This window comes from Pseudophryne corroboree, chromosome 5 (assembly GCF_028390025.1).
Source record: "Pseudophryne corroboree isolate aPseCor3 chromosome 5, aPseCor3.hap2, whole genome shotgun sequence".
Lineage (NCBI taxonomy): Eukaryota > Metazoa > Chordata > Amphibia > Anura > Myobatrachidae > Pseudophryne > Pseudophryne corroboree.
The window spans coordinates 327,524,752-327,539,605 of record NC_086448.1 but is presented as its reverse complement, the minus strand read 5'-3'; the positions used below and the strand labels follow the sequence as shown (position 1 = coordinate 327,539,605).

At 42.6% G+C, this 14,854-nt stretch overlaps 1 protein-coding gene and 1 long non-coding RNA gene across 3 annotated transcripts in view; both read right to left on the bottom strand.

Moving 5' to 3' along the window:
* POU6F2 (POU class 6 homeobox 2) overlaps positions 1–14,854 on the bottom strand; it is a 677,794-nt gene that overhangs the window by 435,554 nt on the left and 227,386 nt on the right. The gene's annotated exons all lie outside the window — the stretch shown is intronic.
* LOC134927703 (uncharacterized) lies at positions 9,279–10,485 on the bottom strand. The gene is made up of 2 exons (XR_010177710.1): positions 10,356–10,485; positions 9,279–9,475 (listed from the first exon to the last, which is right to left on the bottom strand). It is a non-coding gene; the product is annotated as an uncharacterized LOC134927703 (long non-coding RNA).

Genomic DNA, 14,854 nt, shown 5'->3' with positions numbered 1-14,854 from the left:
GTGCACATATAAAAATAAAAAATGATAAATTAAAAATGAAAAAATTACAAAAAAGGTGCAAAGGAAAATTCTTCGTTAAGCCCCGCAGGCGAAAGGGAGTCCAGGCGTCGAATCCAGCGACATTCTAGCTGTAGTAGCAACTTATGACGATCACCACCTCTCTTTAGTGGAGGTATGTGATCAATGGGCATGAATGACAGATCTTTAATGTGATGTCCATGGTGAACAAAATGCTTAGCAACTGGCGGAGTAGAACTCTCGACTTTAGTGAACGCTTTCTTAATTGATGACCTATGCAGGGCCATGCGTTCTTTGAGCATTCTGATAGTCTTTCCAACATATATTTTATTACAGGGGCATTGAATCACGTAAACGACATATTTTGTCTCACATGTCATTCGATGTTTCAAGCGAAAAGCGTCGCCCCTGGTTGGATGTAAAAAAGTGCTGCCTGTGTGCATGTGCTTGCAATTAACACAGGAGCCACATTTGTGTGCTCCTGGTTTCAATTGTAGCCAACTGCTCCCTTGTTGCGCAATTGGCACTATGTCAGAATATGTAATCTGGTCCTTGAGGTTTGAACTGCGTTTATAGCTGAATAATGGTAAGCTGTCACAGAATTTCCCCATAGTCGGATCTGCCTGTAAAATGTGCCAATGTTTGGAGATCGCACGTCTCATGACACTAGAGGCAACAGAATATGTACTGGAAAAGACCAGTCGTCCAATCTCGGTATCTTTCATGTTGGATCTTGATACATCTGTCCGATCCATCTTTAGACATCTCGTAATGGCTCCTTGTATCTCTATCGGATCGTAGCCTCTCTCAATAAATTTCTCGCCCATCACTGCCAGAGCATCTGGTATTAGTGTCGCGTCTGAAGTTATACGCATCACACGTAAAAGTTGTGAAAACGGTAGACCCTTCTTTAACGGTTGCGGGTGAAAGCTTGTTGCCAACAAAAGAGAATTTTTGTCTGTCGGTTTTCTGAACACCTCAGTGGTGATGGATCCATTGATCAACTTAATAGTGACATCCAAAAAATTAATAGAAACAAAATCATGAACACATGTGAGCCTGATAGATCCTGGTATCTGATTCAACCTGGTAATAAATTGTTGTAATTTAGTTTCACCCCCAGTCCACAGCATGAAAAGGTCATCTATGTAACGAACATAAAACCTGATAAACCTTGAAAATTCTAAATCTGCCATGATGTATCGTTTTTCATACTGAAACATAAATAGATTGGCATACGATGGGGCCACGTTGGACCCCATCGCCGTGCCCTGTAGCTGTAAGTAAAATGAATTTTCAAACAAAAAATAATTTTTATGTAAAATAAAATCAAGCAGAAGTAACAAAAATTCACTAGGTGGACCCTCATACTGTGGACTGGAGGCAATTGTTTTCCTGGTGGCCTCAATCCCTTCAAGATGGTTAATACAAGTGTATAAACTGGTGACGTCCAATGTCACCAGTATACAGTCATTGGGAAGAGGGCCAACCGCATTTAACTTTGACAAGAAATCAGAGGTATCTTTGATAAAGTATGGCGTTGATTGTACTACCGGCTGTAGAAAAAAGTCTACAAATTGGGACAATGTCTGACACAGAGAGCCCCTGGAAGATATAATCGGTCTTCCAGGGGGTTTGTCCAGACATTTATGAACTTTGGGCAAAATATAAATTAAAGGAATTCTTGGAAAGTCCTGAGTGAGAAATATGGCCGTTTGTTCATCAATCCACTGATTACACAAGCCCATGTTTATAATGGAATCAACTTCACGTTTAAAGTTACTAGTGGGGTCAAAACGCAACTGCTTGTAGCATTGTTTATCTGCTAGCTGTCGATTTATTTCATAAATGTAGTCACTTCGATTTAATAGTACCACGCCTCCGCCCTTATCGGCGGGGCGTATAATGATATTGGGGTTATCTCTCAAAGACCTAACTGCCAACCTCTCTGGTTTGGTCATGTTATAGTTCTTAATTTTGATGTTTTTAATGCCAGGAAGGGTTTCTTTTTTGACTAAATTCATAAATACCTCTATGGCAGGATTCATGGAAGGTGGATCAAAATTACTAGGTGCTTTAAATTGACCTCTTGTGATAGAATAGTTATCCTTTTTTGAAAAATAATCTTTAAGTTTTAGTTGTCGAAAAAATTTATACAATTCAACCTCACAATCAAACTCGTTCTGTTTATGAGTTTGGACAAAAGTAAGTCCTTTAGATAAAACCGACATTTCTGCCTCAGTGGGAGTGTAGTCGGACAGGTTGAAAATAGTTATTTCCGACCCCCCTTGTAATTCCTGCCTCCGGTATTTTTTATGCTTGAGCCCCCCTCTCCTGCACGGTCTTTTAAATCGATGACCTCTTTTGTTTTGCTCCTGGTGAACGATTTTTCCCCTAAAAAAGGACCCCTCTGGTTAACAGAATGATCCGAATCACTTTGGGAAGTATGTGATTCTATATCTGTGAAATGAACTTCAGATTTGTTACGTGAATATTGACCCTTTCTCCATGGGCGTCTAGTGGTTTGTGTGAATAGCCATGGATATACTCTTAGATCTCTGTAGTCGTCTTTTACCTTGCGGTATTTAGATTTTTTGAAAACCAGTAACTCATTCTTAAATGTTTGAACAGAGTCATCTAGTTTAGTTAACCAATCACTAGTGGAATCTGATTTTAAAGTTTCAAGGCCCGTACGTTCATGACCCAGTATCTCCTTTTTGACGTTATCAATGTCAGTGTTGACCTGCTGTACTACCAACACCATCAGGTCAAAACTACATTGATTGAGTATTTGACACCACTGTCGACAAAAATCCTTGTTGTTGCGACCAAGTGTCGGCTGGTTTTTAATTCTAAATCCACGAGGAATTAAACCTTCCTTATGGTATTGAGATATGGTTAAACCATGAAGTTCCAATTCTACCAGTCTTTTACGTAGTCGCAACAAATCAGAATATATTTCAGTGGGAGTGTCAACATCAAAGGCCAATTGCTCAGTAGAAGAAAACAATATCTTAGAAACCTCTTTATCTAAAAAACGTTTTGTACCAGTAATATCTTTAGCATCTAGATCCATTGTCCAAAAAAAATACACAACACAAGAAAAATTAATAGGAAAAAATTGAACTAAATGAAAAAACCAAAAAGTTTTTTTATGAAAAAATACTGTGACAATAGATTTGTGGTGCAGCTCCCAGTCCATAATAACTGTACGTTACCATGAGAAATAGATAAATCCACATAAGAAGCCGCTTCTCACTTTCATCTGAATTAGATACAGGTGCTCGGTCAGTGTAATAATAGAAAATTTTTCCAAGAGTAACCACCAGAGGGATCAAACCCAGAAAGACCAGCACACTGATTAAATGCAGAAAAAAAAAAGTTTTACTGTTCACTGAGGAACACGAGGTTATTGAAAAAAAGTAGCAAGCATCTGGCACACATTGTAATAGCAGCATGAAATAAATCAATGAATACTCAACATTCCGACAGCTGTTTCGACTAGCTTCTTCATAGGAATGAGTAAAGTGACATAGTGCTGGACACTGCCCACCGCAGTGTCAGTTTTCAAAGTGACATGTGCCTAATGCACTGAGCTACCAGGATAATTTATAGGGTGTAGTGTACTTACCTGTGAGCCATCACACCTGCACCCGGTCACACGTGGACACATACAACGTCACATCCATGCGCCACAGCCGTGACGTGAACCGGAAGTGACGCCCGGGGAAGAGTTAGTCCGCTGCACATCATTATTCTTTTTTCATTTTTTGTTTAATAAGTATTATATATTTATTTGTATAGATGTTGGAGATTATGGTCTACATTTAGATATTGGTCAGTCTGCTATTTTTTTTCATTTGGAGGTTAATTATTATCATATTATGAAAGCGTATTTTTATTTTTATTTTTATTTTTTTATTTTTTTTAGCCAGTAATAAAATTTACAACTTAAATCAAGATTAGTTTATTAATTAATTGATTTATTTATGACTGGCCATTTATTTGCTACATTTGTCCAACATGTATCATGTCAGCTATTTACATTAGAACTTCTTTTATTATGTTTACGAGTGACTGTGCGCCTCCTATCCTGCCCCCGGAAACAGGTACAGTGCCCACTTAGTTCCGGAGCAGCATGATCTTCCGGACTTATTGGGTGCCTCCTGCGGGTCGCCACATGTGACGTGTTATAGTTGACACGGGGCATGTGGACGACCTGTAACACGTGGGTACGGCCTCGGAGTTGATTCTCCGTCCTGGGAGGATAGTGTCCGGCTCCATCGTGTGTTTTCACATGATGTGCAGCGGACTAACTCTTCCCCGGGCGTCACTTCCGGTTCACGTCACGGCTGTGGCGCATGGATGTGACGTTGTATGTGTCCACGTGTGACCGGGTGCAGGTGTGATGGCTCACACCCTATAAATTATCCTGGTAGCTCAGTGCATTAGGCACATGTCACTTTGAAAACTGACACTGCGGTGGGCAGTGTCCAGCACTATGTCACTTTACTCATTCCTATGAAGAAGCTAGTCGAAACAGCTGTCGGAATGTTGAGTATTCATTGATTTATTTCATGCTGCTATTACAATGTGTGCCAGATGCTTGCTACTTTTTTTCAATAACCTCGTGTTCCTCAGTGAACAGTAAAACTTTTTTTTTTCTGCATTTAATCAGTGTGCTGGTCTTTCTGGGTTTGATCCCTCTGGTGGTTACTCTTGGAAAAATTTTCTATTATTACACTGACCGAGCACCTGTATCTAATTCAGATGAAAGTGAGAAGCGGCTTCTTATGTGGATTTATATATATATATATATATATATATATATATATCTAGAGATGTGCGGTGGGCACTTTTTGTGTTTTGTGTTTTGGATCTGGTTCCATGCTCGTGTTTTGGATCTGGATTGGTTTTGCAAAAACCACCCTTTCGGGTTTTGGTTTTGGATCTGGATGAGTTTTGAAAAAAACATAAAAACAGCTAAAATCACATAATGTGGGGGTAATTTTGATCCTACTGTATTATTAACCCCAATAACATTAATTTCCACTCATTTCCAGTCTATTCTGAACACCTCACACCTCACAATATTGTTTTTAGGCCAAAAGGTTGCACCAAGGTGGCTGGATGACTAAGCTAAGCTACACAAGTGTGCAGCACAAACACCTGGCCCATCTAAGAGTGGCAGTGCAGTGGCAGACAGGATGGCAGATTTAAAAAATAGGCCCCAAAAAGCACATGATGCAAAGAAGAAAAACAGGTGCAATTAGGTAGCTGGATGGCTAAGCTAAGCGACACAAGTGTGTGGCACAAACACCTGACCCATCTAGGAGTGGCACTGCAATGGCAAACAGGATGGCAGATTTAAAAAACTAGGCCCCAAACAGCACATTATGCAAAGAAGAAAAAGAGGTGCAATGAGGCAGCTCTATGACTAAGCTAAGCGGCACAAGTGTGCGGCACAAACAACATGGGATGTGCTGAAATTTGATATAATGCATGCACATTATCACAAATCCCCAGGAGAGTCTAATTGGGGTAAGCCATTGTGCGATGATGTCTCTCATTTTCCGTAAGAGGTTGTCAGCGGTGTGCCTCTTACGGAAAGCAGTGATACATAGCGTAGCCTGCCTAGGAATGAGTTGGGGTTTGCGAGATGCTGCTACTGGCGCAGCTGCTGTTGTTGTTACTGTGGGAGGCAATACATCTACCCAGTGGGCTGTCACAGTCATGTAGTCCTTACTCTGCCCTGTTCTTCTTGTCTACATGTCCGTGGTTAAGTGGACAGTGGGTACAACTACGTTTTTTTAGAACACCGAGGACACTTTTTCTGACGTCTCGGCATCGCCTGCCTAGTGAAGTGGAACTTAGATGGGATTTGGTACCGGGGACACAATACCTCAAACAATTCTCTAAGTCCCACTGAACTAATGGCAGATACCGGACGCACATCTAACACCAACATAGCTGTCAAGGCCTCAGTTATCCGCTTTGCAACTGGATGACTGCTGTCATATTTCATCTTTTCTCACAAAGGACTGTGGACAGTCAATTGCTTAGTTGAAGTAGTACAAGTGGTCGTCCGACTTCCCCTCTGGGATGACGTTCGACTCCCAGCAGCAACAACAGCCGTAGCAGCAACAGCAGCAGTAGGCGTACCACTAAAAGATCCTCTGGAGGAATCCCGGTTAGGAGAGGACTCCTCAGTCTTGACAGTGACATGGCCTGCAGGACTACTGACGTTTCTGACTGGGGAGGAAGTTGACGTTGAGGGAGTTGGTGGTGTGACTTGCTGGAGCTTGGGTACAAGAGGAAGAAGGGATTTAGTTGTCAGTGGGCTGCTTACGCTCTTACCCAAAGATTCACAACTTGACACTGACTTCTGATGAATGCGCAGCAGGTGACGTATAAGGGAGGATGTTCCTAGATTGTTAACATTCTTACCCCTACTTATTACAGATTGACAGAGGCAACACACGGCTTGACACCTGTTGTCCGGATTTGTGGAGAAATAATTCCACACCGAAAAGGTGGCTTTTTTGGTATTTTGCCAAGGCATCACAATGGGCTTATTCATCCCACGGACAACAGGTGTCTCTCCCAGTGCCTGATTTAAACAAACCACATCACCATCATAATCCTCCTCGTCAACTTCCTCCTCAGCACCAGCAATACCCATATCCTCATCCTGGTGTACTTAAACAGTGACATCTTCAATTTGAATATCAGTAACTGGACTGTGGGTGCTCCTTCCAGCACTTACAGAGGGCGTGCAAAAGATGGAACGAGCCATCTCTTCCCGTCCAGTGTTGGGAAGGTCAGGCATTGCAACCGCCGACACACTTGGACTCTCCTTGGGGATTTATGATACCATCTTAGAATGCACAGTTCTTTGCTGTGCTTTTGCCAGCTTAAGACTTTTCATTTTTCTAGCGGGAGTATGAGGGCTTCCATCGTCATGTGAAGCTGAACCACTAGTCATGAACTTAGGCCAGGGCCTTAGCCGTTCCTTGCCACTCCATGTCGTAAATGGCATATTGTCAAGTTTACATTTCTCCTCAGACCATTTAAATTTATTTTTTGGGGGTCATTTTACTGAACTTTTGCTTTTTGGATTTGACATGCCCTCTACTATGACATTGGGCATCGGCCTTGGCAGACGACGTTGATGGCATTTCATCGTCTATGTCATAACTAGTGGCAGCAGCTTCAGAACTAGGAGGAAGTGGTTCTTGATCTTCCCCTATTTTATACTCCAAATTTTTGTTCTCCATTATTTTTCTGGAGTTATATAACACAATATGCGGCACAGGAGAGCGTACCCCTACACCACACAGGGCAAACCCTGTAAAAATTATATTTGGATTAAATGTTAATAACCCCTTTATTTGGAGTAAATAATATACAGCACAGGACACTACCACTGGTCTGATGCAGGACAACACAGCTACACTGTAAGGGACTTATTATACAGCAGCACTGGACATATGGCAGCAGTGGACACCACCACTGTGACTGGTCACTGGGCTGACTGATGCACAGGACACTACCACTGGTCTGATGCAGGACAACACAGCGACACTGTAAGGGACTTATTATACAGCAGCACAGGACATATGGCAGCAGAGGACACCACTACTGTGACTGGTCACTGGACTGACTGATGCACAGGACACTACCACTGGTCTGATGCAGGACAACACAGCGACACTGTAAGGGACTTATTATACAGCAGCACTGGACATATGGCAGCAGAGGACACCACTGTGACTGGTCAATGGACTGACTGATGCACAGGACACTACCACTGGTCTGATGCAGGACAACACAGCGAAACTGTAAGGGACTTATACAGCAGCATTGGACATATGGCAGCAGAGTACACCACCACTGTGACTGGTCACTGGACTGACTGATGCACAGGACACTACCACTGGTCTGATGCAGGACAACACAGCAAAAATAGGTTAGGGAACTAGGGTTCTGGGGGTGGAGCTATTAAAAAAGTTATAGATACAGTAGATGTTCGATGGCCAAGACCAAGTTAAGGAACCCAGTTCCTGATTATGTCATATTTATTGAGAGGTTCAGGAACTGAGCTACTGCTGGTTCTTGCTGAAAAATATAGGGATACTGTTTTTGAAAGCTTTAATGCATTTCCGCAATGGTAAGGGTCATGTCATGAGGTCAGCATCCTGATCAAGTCCACCACGTGCAACCACCCCCCACCCCCATGAGCAAAGACTGTCATAAGTCTGCGACCGTTGGGGTGGGCGGGCAGGTTTGTCATCTCCGCTTCACTACAGCACTGCTGCGAGCATCCTTAGAATGCTCAGAGCAGTTATACAGTCTGCAGGGTGCACGGGCGGAGGGTCCAAAGAACACACTGGCCGGCACTGCAGCAGTGAAACTGGTTGCAGGATGATGTACCGCACCATCCTAGCAAGATGCACAGGTAGCAAGGGTGTCATTCCTGGGCACTCTGCCCTGTTCAACGGTACCATCCACCTTACTACCCTGACTGGGTGACAATTTTGGATATAAATTGATTGATGATATAATGCAATGTTAGATTGTTTAATTACAAAAAAAAACTGTTGCAGTCAATGCCAGGTCCTACCTACTTTCTTCAGACTGCGCTGTGGTTAGTAACATAGAGCATAGAGCCTGATTCATGTTTGTAAGTAAAGTAAAAAAAGAATGTAGCTTTGTGTCTGGAACAAACCATGTTGCCACGCAAAGGGAAAAAAAAATATGTATATTTTTTCTGTGCAGGGTAAATACTAGCTGCTTTTGCATGTAGCCCGCAAATTTTAGACAGCTTTAGTTTAACACTGCAATAGATTTCAGTTTGAACACACCCCACCCAAATCTAAATCTCTCTGCATGAGTTACATCTGCCCCACCAGCAGTGGGTTTGCCCAGTTGCTTGCTGTTTTGCTTTACTTACAAACATGAATCAGGTCCACAGCTCAAATTAATTACAACAGACACCTTTGTTCTTCATCTAGCAATTGGCTTATACTATATGTTCACATTTGTGTGTTTTTAAAGTACCAATGCAAAATTTCTGCTTGCTAATTTATATCTCAGAAAATGCTCAATACTCTGCCACTTGAAGCACCACTTACAAATAGTTGGCATGAATTTGGACGGCTCACAATATGATCAGCCCATCTTTCTGTGTGTACTTACAGATGCTATACTTGCATGAAATCACCGGGGAACAGCTACTACAAATGCAAGACATTTCAAAATGATTGTCAGTCATTTTTGTATTTGCAATTTACAGCAGTTACCTGTGACTTTTCAAGGCTTATTAAGTTTTGGTGTCACGTTCTTTGCTTGTCATAGTAGAACTTGTACATATCTCATTTGCTACATGCCTCTAAGGTTTCAGCAGAAATGACGGATCTCCATTTTCTTTGGGTTAGAAGCCATGTGTGCCAAACTGCTAAGGGCAAAGCATTTTACTTGCATTAACATGTCATATTTGATGAACTTTCTTTTAAATTATATTACAGGGCAAAAGAAGAACCTAGTGATAATCCTTGAATTACATAAAGACTTGTGACAGGCAGTTATTTTCCTTTGCAAAGACCTATTTCCTTATCAAACATACTCATAGTATACAGTAATTATGACTCACAGTTATCCGTGTCTCCAAGCAATCTTTAACACGGGTAGTTGCAAGGTATCTGACACATAATTGTACACAAGTAATATAGTACTAAATTGTAAAGTATAGTAGTGGACTTGATATTCCTTTCAATAGTCTTTGGCATACTATTAATACCTTAAATTGCTACTTTTATTATGCTAGTTGCTATTCAGACAACTGGGAGGAAAAAATATATATATATATTTTTCCAGATTTGTAGATTTTAGAAAGCTACAATACTGGTAGAAAATTGTAAAACAAATGGGTTAATACTAGTTTAACATACTTAACATTATATTATGGACTACTTAAAAATTGTCATAATACAATCCCAGTTTTTGAGGACGCTCTTATTAATTGTAGCACAATGGAATTTCAGTAGTACTATAATTCCCCATTGTGCCCTGGGTGATAAATTCTTCAGTTAATATAGCAGTTTCAAACAAAGATTTCATTTTTATAATAACTTTGAATGGTCAAGAGCTAACTTCCTTTTTCTAACATTAATAATCATTCACAAAGGATGAATTATCAACAAAGTTATATATTTAAGGGTCCACACAGACAGAGACATACTGGAGTTACCAGGGTCTACTAGTAAATAAAATTTACTTGTTTTTCTTTTAAACCTGTACCATTGCATATGCATTTATATATAATTTATATTGCTGACCTCCTAGTTCTCTTGCCTGGAGCTACATGCTGCTGTTTTTCCTGAAGAAATGCTTGTTCTCGCTATCAATCAATGTTTTTTCTACTTCAAAATTGCAGAGGAGGTAAGAGTGAGTCAGATGACCAATCACAAGTCCCCATCTTCTGAAAGCATTACATTTTCAAGAATCACATTATCAGTCCATCTTTCTATGTGGACATACACTATCTATGCTTTAATTGCACATGCTGGTCTACCCCCTACCTCCGTGCTTGTTTCATTTGGTCTCTGAAAAGAACAAGGGGAGTTCTGGAGAAAATGTCTACCAGGAACAATCCCAGGTTATTAGAGAACAATGCTGGACCAACAACAAGGCAGCCAGGGCAATTGTTCAGGGACCTCCACACACACGGAGGGACCCACACACATTGGTAGAGTGAGAAACCGTGTTGCAGACTCTCAAATGTGTACTAAAGTTTCTGTGTGACATAATGTGAACTGGGTGCACTAGAGTGTGTTCAACACATTTGTGGTACAGGGAGGGGATGTAGTTGGCAGTAGTTGAATACCTAAGCCGGAATCCCGACAGCTGTCAAAATGACGATTCTGGAATCCCGACAGCTGGAATCCCAAACATAAGTATGCTGGGCAGGGTTAGGGTTAGGCTGCAGGGGAAGGGTTAGGGTTAGGTTGCGGGGGAAGGGTTGAGATTAGGCTGCTGGGGGAGGCTTAGAGTTAGGCAGTGTGGGGAGGGAGGGTTAGGATTAGGTTTCTCTTACCTTGAGATATGAAGCTGATAATACGTGCAGAAGCCAAGAACTACATACAGTAACCACCGATAAGTTAAGAAATAAAGATCATAACAGAGAGTTCAAAAACATTAACTGATATAAATACCAGTGCTGTGCTGACTAGGTGTTTCCTGACAAGGCTATTGGAGGATACAGTCGTTATCAGCCAATCGCAGTAAATACCACAAAGTAGACTAAAAGTTTGGAAAAGCAGCTGCTGTGTCTTCAATGGTGTAATAGCTATGTAACTTTCTCAAACATCCAAAAATGTAGTAACCCTAGATTTTTTAGGCCAAAGAAGCATGCAGTCAATCCATCCTGAACAAGAAAAATGTTTTCCTTGAAGAGAGAAAGAAAGGAGGCATTCCTGGCTGAATCCATATCTGCAGAATGGTCTTTTTAGCTGTCAAAATGACAATTGTATTGGTAGGGGCCCACCAGTTGGTTGCCCTGGGGCCTACACAAACATTAATCCAGTCCTGAGGATGTTAGTAAAATGCAGCAAGTGGGTAGATGTGCAAATTTACCCAGTTATCTAGTGTAAGTTGGGCTTTCACATGGACACATCCCATAACACACGTTTCCGCTGTGCTTTGCAAGATGGAGTGCCATGGGTAATTCCACTTGAGGGCTGATCATTTGTCATTTGCTAAGTGAGGGTAGAAGGGTTTAATGACCACAAAAGGTATACTGGTCCTGGGAAGGGGGTTTCTCTACTGTCCTCACTGCGTCCCACATGCCGTTCTATGTGCAACTTTAAAAGTAGTTAGCATGAGACAAGTCCAAATTGGCTGCAGGGACCTGCTCTTACAAGTGCTGCAACTTGAGCAGAGGGGAAGATCATAGTGGAGGTTAAGTTGCAAGAAATAAAAATATAGTGAATAAATCATTCCCACTTAAACTGCAGTGTCCTAATTATTGATAGTAGAGTTATCTCCTCCTTTACTACCAAGTCAGTTTTTCCATCTGGTGTAAATCCTTGTTGGAAATACATTTTTATTTCTGTTTGCCCAAGTGTAAATTTTACAAAGAATAGGTTTTGCAATTGGTAGTATTGTACATTGAAGGGATGCCTAAAAATACATCTGAGCTGGGAACTGTGATTTTCTGTAGTCATGGGGCAGGGCCACGAAGATGTGATCTTAAGTTCTCCTTTGTGTTTTTCCTGTTTGTAGAAGAAGTGTGCCATTGTTATAGAACCCAGAAGCGTAGGGGTTCCCAGACCCAGCTCATATAGTTGCATACCAATTTCCCAGATTTGCAGGCTATGCAAATGAGTTCAACCCACTGATCAGCCTGAATGGGGTGACATTCCATTTTAAGTGAGATGTGTGTGTAGTTGATGTTATAATGGTAAGGGAGACAGTAATGTGGCATAATATGATCTGGTGCACTGTAATGTGGCACAAGACAGAGAGCATAAGTGATAAGGATAAATATCAGTGAAGTGAGGTCAGCCATTGCCCAGGAGGATGGGTTCAAGAAACAGTAAGATAAGGGTGCAATGTTAGGAGGGAAAACTTAAGGGAAGAGGACTCTACTCATGCTACATCCTAGAGGAAAAGATCAGGCACAAATAAGTTGGCATTAAGTGGGGAGTAGAGATGGAAGCAAAGGCAGAAATGTTAAGCTTGAATGAAGAGGTGGGTATTGAGAGCAGGTTTGGAGCCTTGGAGACTAATGGATAATCAAATTGAGCAGAAGGCACAAAATGCTAGAGGAAGCAATGCAAAGAGCAGTAGGGGGCGATAGTCATTGGTAGAATAGATGGTGCGAAATGGAGTGTATATACTGTAGAAATGAGTTGGACATGTAGGGTGAGAGGTGAGTCTGAGAGCTTTGCAGGCCGGGGTGATTAGATTAAAGTTGATTCTGTAGAAGACAGGAAATCAGTATCGGCAGTGGCGTAACTACTGCCCCTGCAGCCCTCACGGTGGCTTGGAGGCGCAGGGCTGCGGGGGGCGCCGCCACTGATTTAGCGCAGAGCAGACTGACATGCGGATGAGTCGTCCGCATGTCAATCTGCTGTTTCCCTCCTTCCCTCCGCTGGCACCCTAGCCGCTGCTGTGAAGGATGGACACGGAGGGCACAGCGCGTGCCTCTCTGTCCCTCCTGTGTCTCCAGCGGGTCTATTAAATGAAGTGCCCATTCGTGAGCTCTGATTGGCTCACGAACCGGCACTTCATTTTAAAGACACGCCGGAGATGCAGGAGGGACACAGGAGATGTGCGCAATGTGCCCTCCATGTCCATCCTTCACAAAACAGCGGGGGAGCGGGGGGGAGTTGTAACTGGCACTGGGGGAGCATATTTGACACTGGGGGAGGGGGAGCATATTTGGCACTTGGGGGGGCATATGTGGCACTGAGGGGGCATATGTGTACCTGGCACTTGGGGGCGGGCATATTTGCATTGGGGGCATGTGTGTACCTGGCACTGTGGCGGAATATCTGGCACTGGGAGCATAGCCCTAGCAACAGCATTACCCCCTAGAAACGAGCATGACCCCCAGTGCATGAAACCCTTGGCAACAGGCATAACACCCAGTGCATGAAACCCCTGGCAACAAGCATGACACCCCGAGCATGAAAACCCCTGGCACCGTGCATGGAACCAACAGCATGAAACCCCTGGCAATGAGCAGGTAATTTAAAAGTAATTAGAAGCCTTACTGTAGGACTTAATGTGTAATGGGCATTGTGGTGTGTGGCATAATGTATCACGGACATTGCGGTGTATGTCATAATGTGTCACAGGCATTACGGTGTGTGGCATACTATATCACGGGGCATTGTGGTATGTGGTATAATGTCTCAGGGGCACTGCAGTGTGGCATAATGTATAACAGACATTGCGGTGTGTGGCATAGGGTATAATGGGCATTGCGGTATGTGTCACAGGCATTACGGTGTGTGGTATACTATATCACGGGCATTGTGGTATGTGGTATAATGTCTCAGGGTCACTGCAGTGTGTGGCATAATGTATCACGGACATTGCGGTGTGTGTCATAATGTGTCAGGCATTACGGTGTGTGGAATACTATATCACGGGCATTGTGGTATGTGGCATAATGTATCACGGACATTGCGGTGTGTGTCATAATGTATCACAGGCATTGTATGTGCTATAATGTATCAGGGGCATTGCAGTGTGTAGCAAAATGTATAACGGGCATTGCAATTCCTGTCATAATGTGTCACAGGCATTACGGTGTGTGGCATAATGTGTCGGGGGCATTATGGTGTGTGCATATTGTGTCATGCGCATTATTGTGTGTGGCATAATGTCTAAGGGCCATTGCAGTATGTAGCATAATGTATACTGGCCATTACTATACGGAGGAAAAATTACAAATAATGTAAGGGGCATGAATCAGGATTATTTTTCTTTCCTGTGGTGGCCAACGTCTGGGCGTGCAGGTTGCAAAACTGGGGTATAAGGTAGTCTTTTCCTGCAATGCCATGCCCCTTTATGTGAAGCCACGCCCATTTCAACAAAGCCACACCCATTTTCATCGCGCGCAGATTCATCGCTTTACTAGTGCCAATTATGGATGGGGGGAGGGGGCGCCAGAGAATTTTTTGGCTTGGGGGAGAAAAATTTCTAGTTACGCCACTGAGTATCGGGCTTGGAAAAGTGGGTCAGCTAAGGTAGAACACAGAGAGATGTACTGTAAATAAGGTAGGCAGCAGTGTGTAGGATAGATTGAAGCTAGGTAAGGTAGTAC